Source organism: Adiantum capillus-veneris, chromosome 25, assembly GCF_014529385.1.
Source record: "Adiantum capillus-veneris isolate H3 chromosome 25, ASM1452938v2, whole genome shotgun sequence".
Classification (NCBI taxonomy): Eukaryota; Viridiplantae; Streptophyta; class Polypodiopsida; order Polypodiales; family Pteridaceae; genus Adiantum; species Adiantum capillus-veneris.
The window spans coordinates 91,220,281-91,236,664 of NC_140955.1; positions in this window are offsets into that span (position 1 = coordinate 91,220,281).

Below are 16,384 nucleotides of genomic sequence, written 5' to 3' on the forward strand. Positions count from 1 at the left end.
CATTGCTATGTTGCGGTGGATTGCCTACATTAAGTCCTTAAATCCCGAGTTTAAGCACATTGCAGATAAAGACAATACAGTGGCAGATATGCTATCAAGGGCAAGGTATGAAGATGAGTCACAAATGATTGATGAGGGAGATGATGTACGTACAAAGTTCTATTCTATCTCTCATGTCAAAGGTAACAATGTCTGCATGACTAATCTACTTGAATCATTCTTGAAAGAGCTTTATGAAGGTGATTGGCTTCTTATTGGAAGCTACGTGAGTACTCTAACAAAATAGGATGATTGGTCTGAACAAGAATTCAAGAGGATACGCAGGAAAGCATAGGGGTGCTTTTTGAGGGATGGTTACTTGTGGAAGCATCCTAAACAAAAGGGTGCTACACCACAACGGGTTATATGCAAAAAAGAGACTCAAGTAAAGCTCATGCAAGAGTTTCATGAGAGTCTATGGGCTGACACAGGGGTGTGTGGGCAACCTTCTCCAAGTTGAAAGAAAAATACTGGTGGAAGGGTATGTATAAAGATGTATCTCAGTTTGTAGAGTCATGTGTAACTTGTCAAATGTATTCAAATGTTCGACATCGTGATGGATTGCACCCTACATATCCACTAGCCATGCACTATAAATGGGTTGTGGATCTAGTCACAATGCCTTTAGGACTCTGGTAGATGAGATACTTGGTTCTTGCACGAGAAGACCTAACTGATCAGGTTGAAGGAAGAGCATTAAGAGCTAAAACCACAGAAGCTGTGTGCAGATTCCTTCTTGATGAGGTGATTTGCTGTTATGGTTGTGTGGGAAAGATCACTGCAGATAGAGGTGAGCTGGATGCCGAAGAAGCAAGGGAGTTCTTTTCTAGATTAGGAATCAAGCTTTCTCTTACCACAGCTTACAACCCTGAAGGCAATGGAAAGAGTGAAAGAGGGCATCCTCCTATCATCAAAGCTTTGGCCAAGGCTTGTGAAGGAAGAGTTGGTGAGTGGCCAAAACTGTTACCATATGCTTTATGGGCTGATCGTACAACACATAGCTCAGTAACTGGCTACATGCCTGCGGAGCTAATGTATGGTCAAAAGCCAGTGATGCCGATTGAAGATACAATTCCCACATGGAATGTACTACCTTGGCAAGAGGGGCTTAGCAGGGAAGATCTCCTTGCACTGCGTATAAGGCAACTACAGAGAAGACCTGGAGACATTGAAGCTGCAAAAGAACGACTCAAAAATGCAAGGTTGAAAAACAAGGAATACTTTGATAAGCGACATCGACTCAGGAGCAAAGCAATTGACAAAGATGACTGAGTTTTGGTGTATGATAGTAGCCTTGATAACCAGCACACAGTCATGCGTAAGTTTTCAAAAAGATGGTTTGGACCGTATGTTGTAGAGCATGTGCATGAAAATGATACTTACAGCTTGTCTGAACTAGATGGTACAAAAGTAAAGATTCCCATTGCAGAAAAAAGGATCAAAATGTTTAAGAGAAGAGGAGACAATGATCCAGAAGATGTTGATGAGGAAGAAGAGCAAACCATAGGTAAAGATCAAAGTGAAGATGAAGATTTGGAATCATCCAGTGAAGAAGAAAGCAAGGAAGATGTATAAGAGGGCTAATCTTACAAAGAAATAATGTGGCACATACCGGAGGATGTGCAGGTTTAGAGGGGGTGGATGTCGTGCTTTGACACGTATATAGTGGGAACGCATGCTACAAGATCTATCTTGTAACTTTTTAGATACATAATTATCTTTCCTATAATGTACATATGCATATTTAAGTATAATAATAAGCCTTCGATCTCATCCTATTATTTTTCTCAAGGGTAACCTATCCTTACTTTACCATCAGAAAATACTATGGAAAAAACTCAATAGCTCTGCCTCTTTAACTTGGGGCAAAAAGCATTGATTCTTTATTTCTACTATCTCATTATCATCTCACACCCTAGCTAGATCCTATATCTAGGGTAAACTCCAATATATATATATTCTATGTTTTTTTATACTTTTCTTATATTTTTTTAAAAATAGCTACTAGGAGGGAATCAAATCCTAGTGGGACACTAGGTGGCATGATTTCAAAGATACACTTATTTTAATGCATTATTGCAAGCATGATTACAAAACTTTGTCAAGGAGCAATGTCATGCTTTCATATGGCATGAGGTGTCCTTTGGAATTAAATGAAAGTCTAGGCTAAGGGGACCACGGGAAGACTTTTGCTGCCAGAAATGGACCCTATTTTGATGATTTTTTTACACAAGGTTCCAATCCGAATTGGAAAATGATTTTAAAATGAAAATCGTAGCTAATGAGCTGAAGTTTTTGCTCATATTTTTACTTTTTTATTTGGAGCCACGGTTGAGGAGATATGATCAAAATACTCGACCCCAGTCTGCCCACATCATGCAGGGACAACTCATTTCCAACTTTTCCAATTCCTATTCACACTGGCTCCTCTCTTCTTGTGTAAACCCTTGGGGGGTTCCCTTCACCTATAAAAGGGGACGTCTTCTTCCTTGAAAAGAAAACTCAAGCATTCAAGCCATTGATGAGAGGAATTCTTGAGGGAGTGAGTAGTAATGCCTAATTGTACTTAGCCATTAACATAAGCCTAAGCCTACACTTTCTCCTAGAGGAAGACTAGCCATCTTTGCATGCTATCCTTGGAAGATCAACTCTAATCAAAGAAGGACGTGGACTTGGCGTATCAATCAAAGTTGAATTCTCTCCTCTTCTTCTCTCTCCATCAATAATGGTGCCGAAGGGTTTCTCAAGTAAGATGTGTTCTACATTGATGTTTTCTTGATTTCTTGTTGTTTTCATTTTCATCTCTAATCCAAAAAATATATATATGTATCTAATCTCATCTCCTTAACCAAACCTTTCTCTCTCACTCTTAGTCATTCATCCTCTCTACAAATTTTAGGTTCTCCTTGCTATAGGTACATCTCTCCCCGCAGTATCCTTATTGCCTACGGGCAAGAATAGGGCTTGGGAGGGAAACTTCTCATCTCTTCACTTCTCTCATATCTACATTTCTCACATACTATCCTAGATGAATAACCCACATGATGATCATTTCTATCGCTTTCACTCTGTACGATCTATTAGAATTAACGTATGGATTAGCCGTAAAATACACTTTCAACAACCTATAGTGTTTCTCTTCGGCCCTAAAAGGCTCAATGAAATACTTCTATCACCGGATCCCATCATACTACCTCTCATAGACTATAATTTTTCTTTTGATGTAAGCGTAGTTATCTTGCTATGAACCAAGAGGATTTGTACACACAATTAATCCCAATCACTAGACAAATTATATATATTATGGTAAGCACAAAACTACAATTCCAAAGAACAATTCGTAGCCTATTTGGTCAGCCAAGATTGAATGCCATTAACTCATCTATTAACCCTTTCATATTACCCATGATACGATATGACCATAGCCTTGATGTTTTCATCTTCGTATTGTTTTGACATTCTCTTTTGTGTTCTTTCTTTGTGTGTGTGAGTGCAAGAGAGAAAGAGTGAGTCTTCTTTGATTGCACTTCTTTCCAAACCCTAGTCTTCATGGCATCTATGGTTTAACTCCTTCATATAGTTTTTGTTGAGTTCTCTCACAAACTCTCACAGCCATAAGCCCGGTGCTTTCCTGGGAAGACCGCAAATTTCTCGACAACGTTAAAACAACGCATTTCTGAATAGATGATTTTCTCCCTATTCTAGAATTTGCTTAAGTACAATTTTTCGACTTTGAACACCTCTTGTGGTGGGGAGTTGGAAATCTGGATCTCAACTTCAGAGATAGTTGCGCCAAGGTTTCCTTGAATTATTCCAGTACCTTCAAAAGATCTGAACATGGTTATGCCTTTCGGCAACTCTTCGTTATGGTTTCGCCTTTACAGTACTCAAGTGAGTTATAAATGGAGTTACCAATTAGACCCAAGTGACTCTTAGTTGTGGCTACTCCTTTATAGTACTCAAGTGAGTTATAACTAGAGTTACCATTTCGACCCAAGTGGTTGCAAATGGACAACAATGTTGAAAATCAAGATGTTACTCTTGGTTTCATTGAACTTCCTCACTACACCAATTATTGATCATACAAACAACTGGCTCACTTATGGGACGTCAATAAAGAAAACATCGGTATTCTTAAGAAGATAGTACTACTTGTGTTTTCGAGGACGAAAACTCTTCCTTAAGGGGGAAGTAATGTCAGGACAAGGGTCCTGTACCCTAAGAACTAGGTTAGTCACGGACTACGGCCAAGGGCCGGGCTAGGCAATGTGGACAAGGGATCCGTCTAGGGCAAGGGGCTAGGAGCCTGCCTATATAAAGGGAGGTTGGGAGGAGGATCTAGTTTCCTAGTTCTTACAATTATTCTATCTATGAGAGAGAGCTCTATGCCATAATTCATGCTTTACGAAAGTGGCGACACTATTTATATGGTGCTGAGTTTGAAGTAGTTTTTGACCATGAGAGTATCAAATGGTTTACTACTCAAACAGACTTGAAGGGCCGTAAAGCTAGATGGGCAAAAATCCTTCAAGATTATGATTGTAAGCTACGATATCGCAAGGGGCGATATAATGTAGTAGCGGATGCACTAAGTCGGATGCCTCATATTAATTCACTTGCTTTCACGGACCTAAAGAGTGGATTTTTGGAGTCATTACGTGGCAAGTGTGCACAAGATCACTCATATGCTAAAGTGTGGAGTGCAGTTTTAAAAAGGGATCCCTCACACTCACATGTCTTTAAACAGCTAGATCAACATGTCTCTGCACGCGCAGATAGAAACTCCAACACACAGAGCTCCACCCCTACTCAGGAAGAGCTTAAGCGATGGAAGAATTTTTCCATTGATGATGGCTACTTACTCCACAAAGGTAGAGTATGTGTGCCAAAGGACTCAGACACTAGGCGCCAAATCTTATTCGAGTCACGATAGTCCAAGTGCTGGTCATCCAGGTATCCGTAAGACATATGCCTTAGTTCGACGGCAATTTTATTGGCCGGGCTTACATCATGATGTTCAAGAGTATGTACTAAACTGCCAACAGTGCCAAGTTAATAAGGCAGAGCGCCTCAAGGTAGGTGGCCTTTTACATCCTTTAGAGATTCCACAAGGTAAGTGGAAGAGTATCTCTATGGATTTTGTAGTAGGACTACCTACTACAAATCGTGTCCATGATGCCATTTGGGTAATTGTAGACCGTCTCACAAAGATGGGTCGATTCATTCCCACTAAGACTACGGTTAAGACACCGGAATTAGCACGGCTATTTGTAGAGCATATATATAGACTCTATGGTCTTCCAGCTAGTATCATTAGTGACAGAGATCGAAAGCTCGATAATCACTTCCGGAGAGCTGTGTTCCAAAAGTTGGAAACTAAACTTAATCTAAGTACGACTGATCATCCAGAAACGGATGGTCAAACAGAAAGAGTTAATCAAGTGCTAAAGGATATGCTACGAGCATACGTTAGCAAGAAGCAAACCAATTGGGAAGACTACTTACCTATATTGAAATTTGCTTATAATAGTTCAAAGCATGTGACTACAGGGTTTAGTCCATTTCTGCTTTTGTATGGATTTCAACCTAGATCACCCGTTACGGTGGGGTTGGTTGGCTAATGAGAAGATGCAACGAGCGAAGGATTTTCTCCAAGACCATTTTGACATGCTTCGAGTTGCTCGACAGAATGTTAAGCAAGCTCAAGATCGATATAAGAAGTACGCAGATGAGCATCAACGTCTTGCTACTTTCGAAGAAGGAGACAAGGTTTTCCTCAAAGTTCCGGAGCATTCAGAAAGTCTGAAGATGGGAAAAGTTGCTAAACTTTCACCACGCTATTGTGGACCGTTTACCATTCTCAAACGTATAGGTCAAGTGGCCTATAAGTTAGCTCTTCCAGAGCACTCACGAGTTCATCTTGTTTTCCATGTTAGCCGTTTACGAAAACAGCTAGGACAAAATGATAATGTCATTGACACAGGTGTGCTGGTTGACCTTATCGAACCGCCAAGCATTCCTCATGAGCCCGAAAAGATTTTGGATTCTCATGAGCTTCGCACCAGACATCATGTCAGACGACAGGTGTTGGTAAAATGGCTAGATAGACCTGAAGAAGGTTCTACATGGGAGAATGTCTCCGCACTTAAGAATGTTTTCCTACGTTTGTTTTCGAGGACGAAAACGATTCTCCAAAAGGGGGGGGGGTAATGTAAGGACATGGGTTCTATGGGCAAGGCCACTGGCACGGCTGGACAATGTGTACGCTAGGGGGAGGCTATAAGATAGCACGGTTGGGTGGAAACTAATACACGCATTACCACCGCCCTTTCAAAAACTAACAGCTGTGAGTGTATGATAAATTAGAAACCAAAACATTTATAGAGACAGCCATGCCCGCACCAACCATGGCATCACACATCACCACCATAACAGGACATGATACATCAGTAACATAAAACTTGAGGTTCTCACACACCGGACTGCCACCCCAACTGGAGAACCCCCTCAAGCCGAACAACACAATACCGTTCATACAAATAGAAAGGCTAACAAGGGAGCCACCCTCGAGTACAAACACCCACCAACAAGGTACTGCATGGTTTCCACAAAAGGCCATCACTCTGCCATAGAGAAGACCCTCCCCAAGCAGGATTTGAGGGGCCAAAACCAGAGAGCAAAGGAACACCATACTGGAGAGTAAATCGTCACGGGCCGCCAAGGGGCCTCCACCAAAAAACTAAGCACCACCCAGCCACCAGATGCATGGCCTTCACAGGACTAGAACTCCGTAAGATGCAAAGGGGAGCCAAGCCCCTTTCTCAAAATCTCCTAATGAAATCCAATCCCTGCTATGAACAACCGCACACAATCACACAAGATCCAGGCCGTTATGGCGGGCCATGCACCAGTTGAGCCTGCAACCAACATAGTAACCATCGATCCACCATAGGAACAAACCATGCGAACAATGAAAAACAACAAGAGGACCTGTGCCCTACATGCCACGACGACCATCCTCGAGCTAGAATGCCTCTGCGACATTGACCCCGAACCTTTCCATCTCCACCAACAAGGCGGGGGATTGAAAAAAAAAACTACAAGTAGCATGATTAATTGACAGTAGTGAAACACAACTTCTTGTTTATGGCTTTGTCAAAATCTTCTTGACCTAGGAGTGGCCCAATATGTTGTGTTTCTTTATAAAATAGACTTTTATCTAGTAACTTTCTTTCAAATTCTCTCATGGACTTAAAAGCAGTCTTGCTGAGCAAATAATTTCGATCAAGGAAAACATTGCCTCCCCCCCCCCCCCCCCCCCCCCAAAAAAAAAAAAAAAAAAAACACACACACATATATATATATCTATATATATATATATATATATAGATATAGAGAGAGAGAGAGAGAGAGAGAGAGAGAGAGAGAGAGAGAGGCTAGCAATTAAGAAGTATAGGTACAAATATGGTCCTCCAGCAAGACGTCCCATGCAACCATAATGATGGTGCATGGTGCATGCCATGAAATGGAATATAAGTACTCCTCACACGGAAGCATCTCGGTTCTCATCTATACTATTATAAAAAGGGAAGAGATTTCGGTCCCCTCTGACACGTGAAAGAAGCTCCTTTCTTTGGCATGTGTTCTTTGCAGCTTTGGCTACACAGTGACATAGTAAAGAGAGAGAGAGAAGCGACAGAAGGCTAGTGTTACCCTAACCATTTCAAGTAAAGACACAAAAAGTATCTTGCTCTCCATCATATCATCATAACTTGAGTCTATTCCAGATGATCCAATTTTTAACCCCCAATCAATCCAAACAAAGACTTGGATTGACAATGTTAAGTACTTTCACAATTAGAGCATACATTTCACTTTTTTGTATAATAAATGCACACCACTTGTTTCATTGAAAAACCCAAAAATCGTTCCTTTTTTTAATTTGAGCACCATACATAAAATCCTTTGAGATCTTCTTCTAACATAATAACTTGTTCGTGGTCCATATAAGTGTTTAGATTTTTGGGCATTTAGATTACAAGGCCTAACCGTCGTGTGTTTGAAGGAGGTTTTGAAGTGGCAAGCTTCGCAAAAATTACTCAAGAAAGCAACACTTGGAAGATTGGTCTAACACTCCTTGTACCTTGTTGTCAGCAGATGAAATGCCTAGGACGGGAAAAAAACTTGGCCATTGGTAAATAAAAGATCTCATCAGAGCTGGGTTGCGCCCGTGCCAGTGGGGGCAGTGGGGGGAGGGGGATGCACAGGGTTGCACCCTATCTCCTTTCAGCGTAGAGAAGATGAGCGCAGAAAACACGAGCGCACATGCGTTGCTCTGATTGGCTCCTGTAACCCTGCGATGAAGGAGGAAGGAGCTCTCCCGTAACCTTCGCTTATGCCCCCCCTTTTTCAAAGTGATAGCAAGGTTATTGGCAACGTTCGGGTTTTGTGCAAACATTTTCGAAATTTTTAAAAATGGTAAACGCCGTCCTCCTACTCCTCCCACTCCCCTTGGGCGCGACCCAACTCTAAGGATAAGTTTATGGACCTTGTGTATCAAGGAGGATGGGACGGGTTGGTGGGGGTTGCTGTTCTGATAGCCGATGTAACTATAGTCCCTGGCTGATGTCATGGGTGAACAAGAGCATGACAAGACCTTGTAATTTTCTGGGCTGTTCAATATAATTCACTCACAATTGTGAGTTTTGCTATTAAAAAAAAAAGCCTAACCCTTCTTCTTGCTCCTCACCGTTTTAGTAGAAAGCTTGGAAGTGTAATCAAGCTTGGAAGTACTATGGTGAAAGAATATTCTATTTACCCAAGACCAAATCAATTTATGCCATGTTTTGCTCTTTAGAAGGTTGGGTAGAACATCTCAACAAGACATGGTCCAAAAAGCGGGCAACTACTAAGTGGAGTTTAGTTGGAAACATTTGGAAGGCCAAATGGAAAGAGAGAGACAAAGTTTTCCTCCGAAAAGTTCTCTTTGAATTCTTGCCAACTGGAGTTAAAGCTAAAGCAAGAGGCTTGGGGCGAAGGTGCTTATTGGCCTTTGACTCTAGACGCATTGACAATGAGGATCTGCAGACAGACTTCTGCATAGTAAGAGCTATAGTTTTGAGAGCAATTTGGCAATCCATGAACGAGCTACTCTTTCAAAAAAAAATGCGAGCCTCTCGACAAAAGTGATGTTCTTGAATCATGCTGGTGGAAAATCCATTGTAGAAGGAATAGAAAGTGAAAACTTCTTTAAAAGTAGTACTCATGGAAGTACGGGCCCTAGATGTGTTTTTTATGGAGTTCCCTTGTGCAAATGTGCAAAGGATATGTCAAGGATACTTGTAGCTTTCGTCGATTAATACAATTCAAACTCAATTGAGCGCATTAAAAAACAAAAAAAAATTCTTAAATACGACATCTTCATTAGCACTCAAGTCAAACTTCTCCTTTTGACAAATTTTCCTTCCTTGTCCACTATCTTCATCATAAACTACACTAACTTATTCACATCCATTAATTAATTTGTCGGAGAGATTCTCAAGGAATCTCTCATTTCAAAGGTAAAGTCTCTCCTCTGTGCTCGATTGTCGACCATCCCCTTCTCCAATCGTGCACTGCGCACTCCCCCACCCCCTGTGCACCTCGTTGCAAAATAGCGCGCTCTCGGATCATGAGCTCAGCGCCTTGCAGCTTTGCTTGGTCCTTCCCTGACGACGACTTGCATGCCTTACGCTTCATCCCCTGCGCTCCTGGACTCTAATTGTACGAGCACCAACTCGGGGTCATGGCTTTCCCCACCCCTTTGAAGCTCCCTGTTGAAGCTCCCTCTTGGTCTGCCGATTTTGCTTCAGTTGCCATGCATCTAATTCTTCCCCAAAGGACACGTGCATATACACTCTCCTGCGCCTCCCACGAGTGCTAACCAAACCGCCTCTTGCATAAACCGCCTCCTGCAAATTCTCCCTCTTGCACTTGTCGACGGCCTCCCTTTTCCCCTTGCAAGCACGACAGCAACATCCCTATACTGACTCAGATAGTACGCCTTGGCCACCCCAGGTCCGTCGCAGCTTGAGAGAGACAAAGAGAGAGAGAGAGAGAGAGAGAGAGAGAGAGAGAGAGAGAGGAGACCCTCTCCAGGACAGCTGCGTTGCAGGTCCGCAGAGAGCTCTCGCGTCCGCGCCTGTCGGTGTTCTGCCCGAAATTGACAAAAAAAATATCATTTTCCTGCCTGCAAAAAAAATCTGCTCCTCTCACTCACCTCCTGACACGCGGCCCTGTCCCCACCATTTTCTCACGGGGAGTCTCCTTTCGCTTTAGCTTTTGCGAGGTATCTGAGCAGATCCCGTCTAAATTGACCTGCTGGGAAAATTGAGGCAACATATTCGTATGATCCATAGCAATAGTTAGTCTTCAAGTGCTACTATTCTTCCTTTTCTACTTCCATGTGGTATTAGAGTATGACTTGCTTCTAAGGGTTTGCCCTGCGTAAGGAGGACCTATTTTCAAATCCTAATAGGTGCATCCATTCTCCTTGAGGTCAAGTATCCTCTCCTCTAGTATACCTTGAGCTAGCCAGTGATACAATTTTCCTCCTATCAACACTACATGTAACCATTCACGTTGGCATGGATGGGGGCTACATATCTACTAACATAATCTGACGGAAGGGGGAGCCCTTTACATGTGTTGCAATTTTACGACCTGAAAGCTAAAGTTCAAAACTAAAAAAAGCTCTTTTGCACGCGATAAAGAGCGGAGAGATGGGGAGAGAGAGAGGCCGCCGAAGGCAGCCGGCCGTACCATAGCCTTAAAGGAGATGAAAACACCTCCCTCCCTCTCTCTCTCTCTCTCTCTCTCTCTCTCTCAAATTTCTCTATGCATTATTGACAATGCGATGAGAGTGAAGGCACTACCTTGGGTAGATATGAGATATTTGTAATTTATAGAAGACGATGGAATATATCATACATTGTGTGTGTGTGTGTGTGTGTGTGTCTCCATCCATCCCCCCACTGTGCATATTCAATCAATATGTAACTAAGCAAACAAAGATAATGGAAATGGACTTTCCACCATCTAATGAGTGTAATTCACCTGGGTTGCATGATAGATGCCGATTGGTAGACATCCCCTTAATACAATCCTCACATGAATTTTTTTTTTCTTTTAAACTATAACGGCCCAAATCAAGCACAAGAACCGAGTCGCGTAACTTATATTTCCATGCCTTGTGTCGCTTGCTTTAACCCAAAGAACCAAAAGATGTAAGGCCAAAACCTACATAATGTTTTTAGGTTGAGCCATCTTCTAAAGAGGGCAAGGTAAGTTTAAGATGTAACATTTGAAAAGATGCTCTCCCTTCCCCATTTGGCAATTGCTTGTAGCAATGTGAGCTGACGTGGATGGCTACGAGCAATTTCCATAAGGAGAAAAGCCACAATATTATTTTCACTAGCAACAAGCTAACATTGCACAACCTTCAATGGATGGGTGCAATTGTTCCTTGCTTCTTCTTTGCGTGATGCAAATTTTGCCATTCACTGCGCGAGCTAGGTTGTCTACAACCCACCATTAAATCTACGGACAAAACTGCTGCTACATTGACCACTAGTTTCTAATTGAAATTGTAAAATCCCGGTTTGATTTTGAGCTTGCCTTTAAGAAAATCGGGAAATTTATACAAGTTTTAGCGTAACTACAGGCAAAAGCCTCAAATTTTGACCTAGAAATTGGGAGAAATAGCCAAAGTGTGCAAACATATATTTACCTTGATTATGTAATAACAATTTGAAGAATGCAGCAAAGCTAGCTATGCCATGTGGCGAGAATTAAGTGGATCTTAAAATAGGAGAGTTTGTAAAATAAAAAACGCATGGTAAAACACAGACAGAAATAACAAAAAACGCAATGGTGCAAGAAGATCAAAGCACTGGGCCGCAGCACATCATGAAAAGGAGATGGAAGCGCAAAGAGATATTGAGAGAGAGAGAGAGAGAGAGAGAGAGAGAGAGCTGCGTTGTGCACTAAAACGCAGAATAAAGAGAGAGAGGTTATTGGCACTGCCTTGGCTAACATGCTTTGATCGCGGCAGGAAGCTCTGGACTGTTTTCACAAAAAGTGCTTGGCACTGCCTTGGCTAACATGTATAACAAATGTGGTGTACTTCATGAAGCACAAAAAGTGCTAGACGAGCTTCCTCTCCAGAATGTCATCTCTTGGATTGCTTTGATTGCGGGATATGCTCTGGACTATTTTCACAAAAGAGAGAGAGGTTATTGGCACTGCCTTGGCTAACATGCTTTGATCGCGGCAGGAAGCTCTGGACTGTTTTCACAAAAAGTGCTTGGCACTGCCTTGGCTAACATGTATGACAAATGTGGTGTACTTCATGAAGCACAAAAAGTGCTAGACGAGCTTCCTCTCCAGAATGTCATCTCTTGGATTGCTTTGATTGCGGGATATGCTCTGGACTGTTTTCACAAAAGAGAGAGAGGTTATTGGCACTGCCTTGGCTAACATGCTTTGATCGCGGCAGGAAGCTTTGGACTGTTTTCACAAAAAGTGCTTGGCACTGCCTTGGCTAACATGTATGACAAATGTGGTGTACTTCATGAAGCACAAAAAGTGCTAGACGAGCTTCCTCTCCACAATGTCATCTCTTGGATTGCTTTGATTGCGGGATATGCTCTGGACTGTTTTCACAAAAAAGAGAGAGAGGTTATTGGCACTGCCTTGGCTAACATGCTTTGATCGTGGCAGGAAGCTCTGAACTGTTTTCACAAAAAGTGCTTGGCACTGCCTTGGCTAACATGTATGACAAATGTGGTGTACTTCATGAAGCACGAAAAGTGCTAGACGAGCTTCCTCTCCAAAATGTCATCTCTTGGAATGCTTTGATTGCGGGATATGCTCAATAGTGGCAGGGCCAGGAAGCTCTCGACTGTTTTCACAAAAAGTGCTTGACGAGCTTCCTCTTCTGAATGTCGTCTCTTGGAATGCTTTGATCATGGGATATTGCCCAATAGCGGCAGGGCCAGGAAACTTTGGGCTTTTCAGCACATGCAAAGAGAAGGAAGGTCTCCAAATGCATTCAACTATGCTTGTATCTTGAAGGCATGTGGCGTTATGCAAGATGCTGATATTGGGCTTCCTGTCCAGAATGTCATCTCTTGGAATGCTTTGATCGCGGGATATGCTCAATAGTGGCAGGGCACGAAGCTCTAGACTGTTTTTACAAAAAGTGCTTGATGAGCTTCCTCTCTGGAATGTCGTCTCTTGGAATGCTTTGATCGCGGGATATTGCCCAATAACGGTAGGGCCAGGAAACTTTGGGCTATTTTCAGCACATGCAAAGAGAAGGAAGCTCTCCAAATGCATTCATCTACACTTGTAGCTTAAAGGCATGTGGCGTTATGCAAGATGCTGATATGGGCAAAAGAATTGACATTGTTGGAAAAAACAGTGTACTTGGCACTGCCTTGGCATGTATGCAGAAAGCACAAAAAGTGCTTGAGGAGCTTATTGTTCGGAGTGGCATCTCTTGGAATGCACTGATTGTAGGATACGCACAATAGGAGTGCCACGGCTAGAAAGCTTTAGGCTGTTTTTAGCGGTTGCAAAGTGAGGGCTTCTGTCCATATGCAATCACCTATGCATGCATCTTAAAGGCATGTGGCTCTACCCAAGATGTTGATATGGGCTTAAATATTTTCTATGATATTGTTAACCAAGGGTTGTTGCAAAAATTGTTGTGCTTGGCAATTCCTTGCTCCACACACATCCGTTTTCTCTTGAAACGTCGCCAAGCAAGCAACAGTAAAGGCTACACAAGCAAAAATAAAGAGTAACAAGATGAATCTTCCTTTTGTGAGCTCACTTAAAGACTGTGCTAACAAGAAGGTTTTGTACCAAGGCAGTAGCAGTTATGCTGATATTTGCGATAGTGGGTTGGTTACTTGAAAAGAATGCATACTTGGGAAAATTGTTGGTCAATAATTATGTCAAGTGCGGTGCACCGCACAAAAAATCTTTGACGATGTTACTATGCGAGATGTCATCTTGTGGAATGCACTGATTGCAGGATATGCCCAACCGAGACAAGGCTAGGAAGTTGTGGGCTGTTTTCACCTGATGCATAGTGAGGGACTACTGTCTCCAGATGCAATCACCTACACGTGCATTTGAAAGGCAGGCGCAATGTGGCTCTACACAAGATGCTGATATGCACACAAATATTCACGATGATATTGCTAGTCAGAGGCTACTGAAAACCGATGTGCTCGGCACTACCTTGGTCAATGTGTATGCCAAATGTGGTGCACTTGAGAAAGCATAAATAGTGCTTGAGGAGCTTTTTTTTTGAAACAGCGTCTCTTGGAATGCACTGCTGTTTCAAAAAACTTTCATGATTTGCTATGCCTTGCTTGATATGTATGTTGAATGTGGGACACTTCAAAAAGCACAAAAAGTGCTTGAGGAGCTTTTTATCCGGATTGTTTTCTCTTGGAGTGCATTGATTGAGGGATGCGTGTAACAAGAGCAAGCCAAAAAGCTCAAGGCTATTTTCAATGGATGCAAAGCAAGAGCTTCTCTCTAGATGTAATCACATACGCATGCATCTTGACCTTCTGTATCAAGGCACTAGGATTGATGCTGATATTCGCGATAGTGGGTAACTTGAAAAGAATGCATACTTGGAAAAATGTTGTTCAGTATGTATGTCAAGTGTTGTTAGTGCGCAACAAGTCTTTGATGTGCTTACTGTATGGGTCGTAGTCTTGTGGAACGCACTGATTGCAGGATATGCTCAGCAGAGATGCAATCACCTATGCATGGAGGCATGTGGCTGTACCCAAGATGTTGATATGGGCTTAAATATTTTCTTTGATATTGTTAGCAAAGGGTTCTTGCAAAATTTGTTGTGCTTGGCAATGCCTTGCTCCACACACATCCATTTTCTCTCGCAACACCCCCAAGCAAGCAGCAATAAAGGCTAGACAAGCAAAATTCAAGAGCAAGAGAACGAGTCTTTCTTTTCTTAGCTCACTTAAAGACTGTGCTAAGGAGAGGATTTTGTACCAAGGCAATAGCATTCATGCTGATATTTGAGATAGTGAGTTACTTGAAAAAAATGCATACTTGGGGAAAATGTTGGTCAGTAAGTATGTCAAGTGCGGTGCACCTATCAAGTCTTTGACAAGGTTACCGTGCAAGATTTCATCTTGTGGAATGCACTGATTGCAGGATAAGCCTAGACAGGGCTAGGAAGCTGTGGGCTGTTTTCAGCTGGTGGGTAGCAAGGGCCTATCCCTAGACGCAATCACCAACGCATGCATCTTAAAGGCATGCGCATTGTGGATCTACGCAAGATGCTGATATAGACACAAAAATTCACAATGATATTGTTAGTCTAAGGCTACTGAAAAGAGATGTGCTAATCTGTTTTCAGCAGATGCGAAGCGAGGGCCTCTCTCCAGATGCAATCACCTATGTATGAATTAATGTGGCTCTACACAAGATGCTAATGCAAGGCGAGGGCCTCTGTCCATATGCAATCACCTACGCATGCATCTTGAAGGCATGCGACTCTACACAAGATGTTGATATGGGCTTAAAAATCTGCTCTAATATTATTACTGAGGGGCTGTTGCAAAAGATTGTTGTGCTTGGCAACGCCTTGGTCGATATGTATGCCAAATGTGGTGCATATTGTAAAGCACACAAAGCTCTTGAGGACCTTCTGTCCAGAATGTCGTGCATTGATTGCGGGATATGCACAACAGAAGCAGGGCCAGAGAGCTCCAGGTTGATTCCAGCGACCAATGCATAGCAAGGACTTCTCTCCAGGTGCAATCATATATGCGTGCATCTAGAAGGCACGTGGCTCTATGCAAGATACTGATATGGGCATGAAAATTCTTGCTCATATTGTTAGTCAAGGGTTGTTGAAAAAGGGTATCGTGCACAATGCCTTGGTTGACGTGTTTGCTAAATGTGGTGCCCTTAAGAGAGCACAAAAAGTGCTCAAGGAGCTTTTTGTCCAGAGTTTGGACACTTCGAATGCACATATTGAAGGATTTGCCACACAGGGTAGGGCCAAAAAACTCCAGTCTGTTTTCAGCAGATGCGAAGCGAGGGCCTCTCTCCAGATGCAATCAGCTACGTATGCATCTTGAAAGCATGTGGCTCTACGCAAGATGCTGATGTGGGCACAAAAAAATCACAATTGTATTGTTAGTTAAAGGCTATTGAAAAATGATGTCATACTTTGCACTGCCTTGGTCGATATGTATGCCAATCACTGATTGCAAGATATGCACCACAAGAGCAGGGCCAAAAAGCTCTA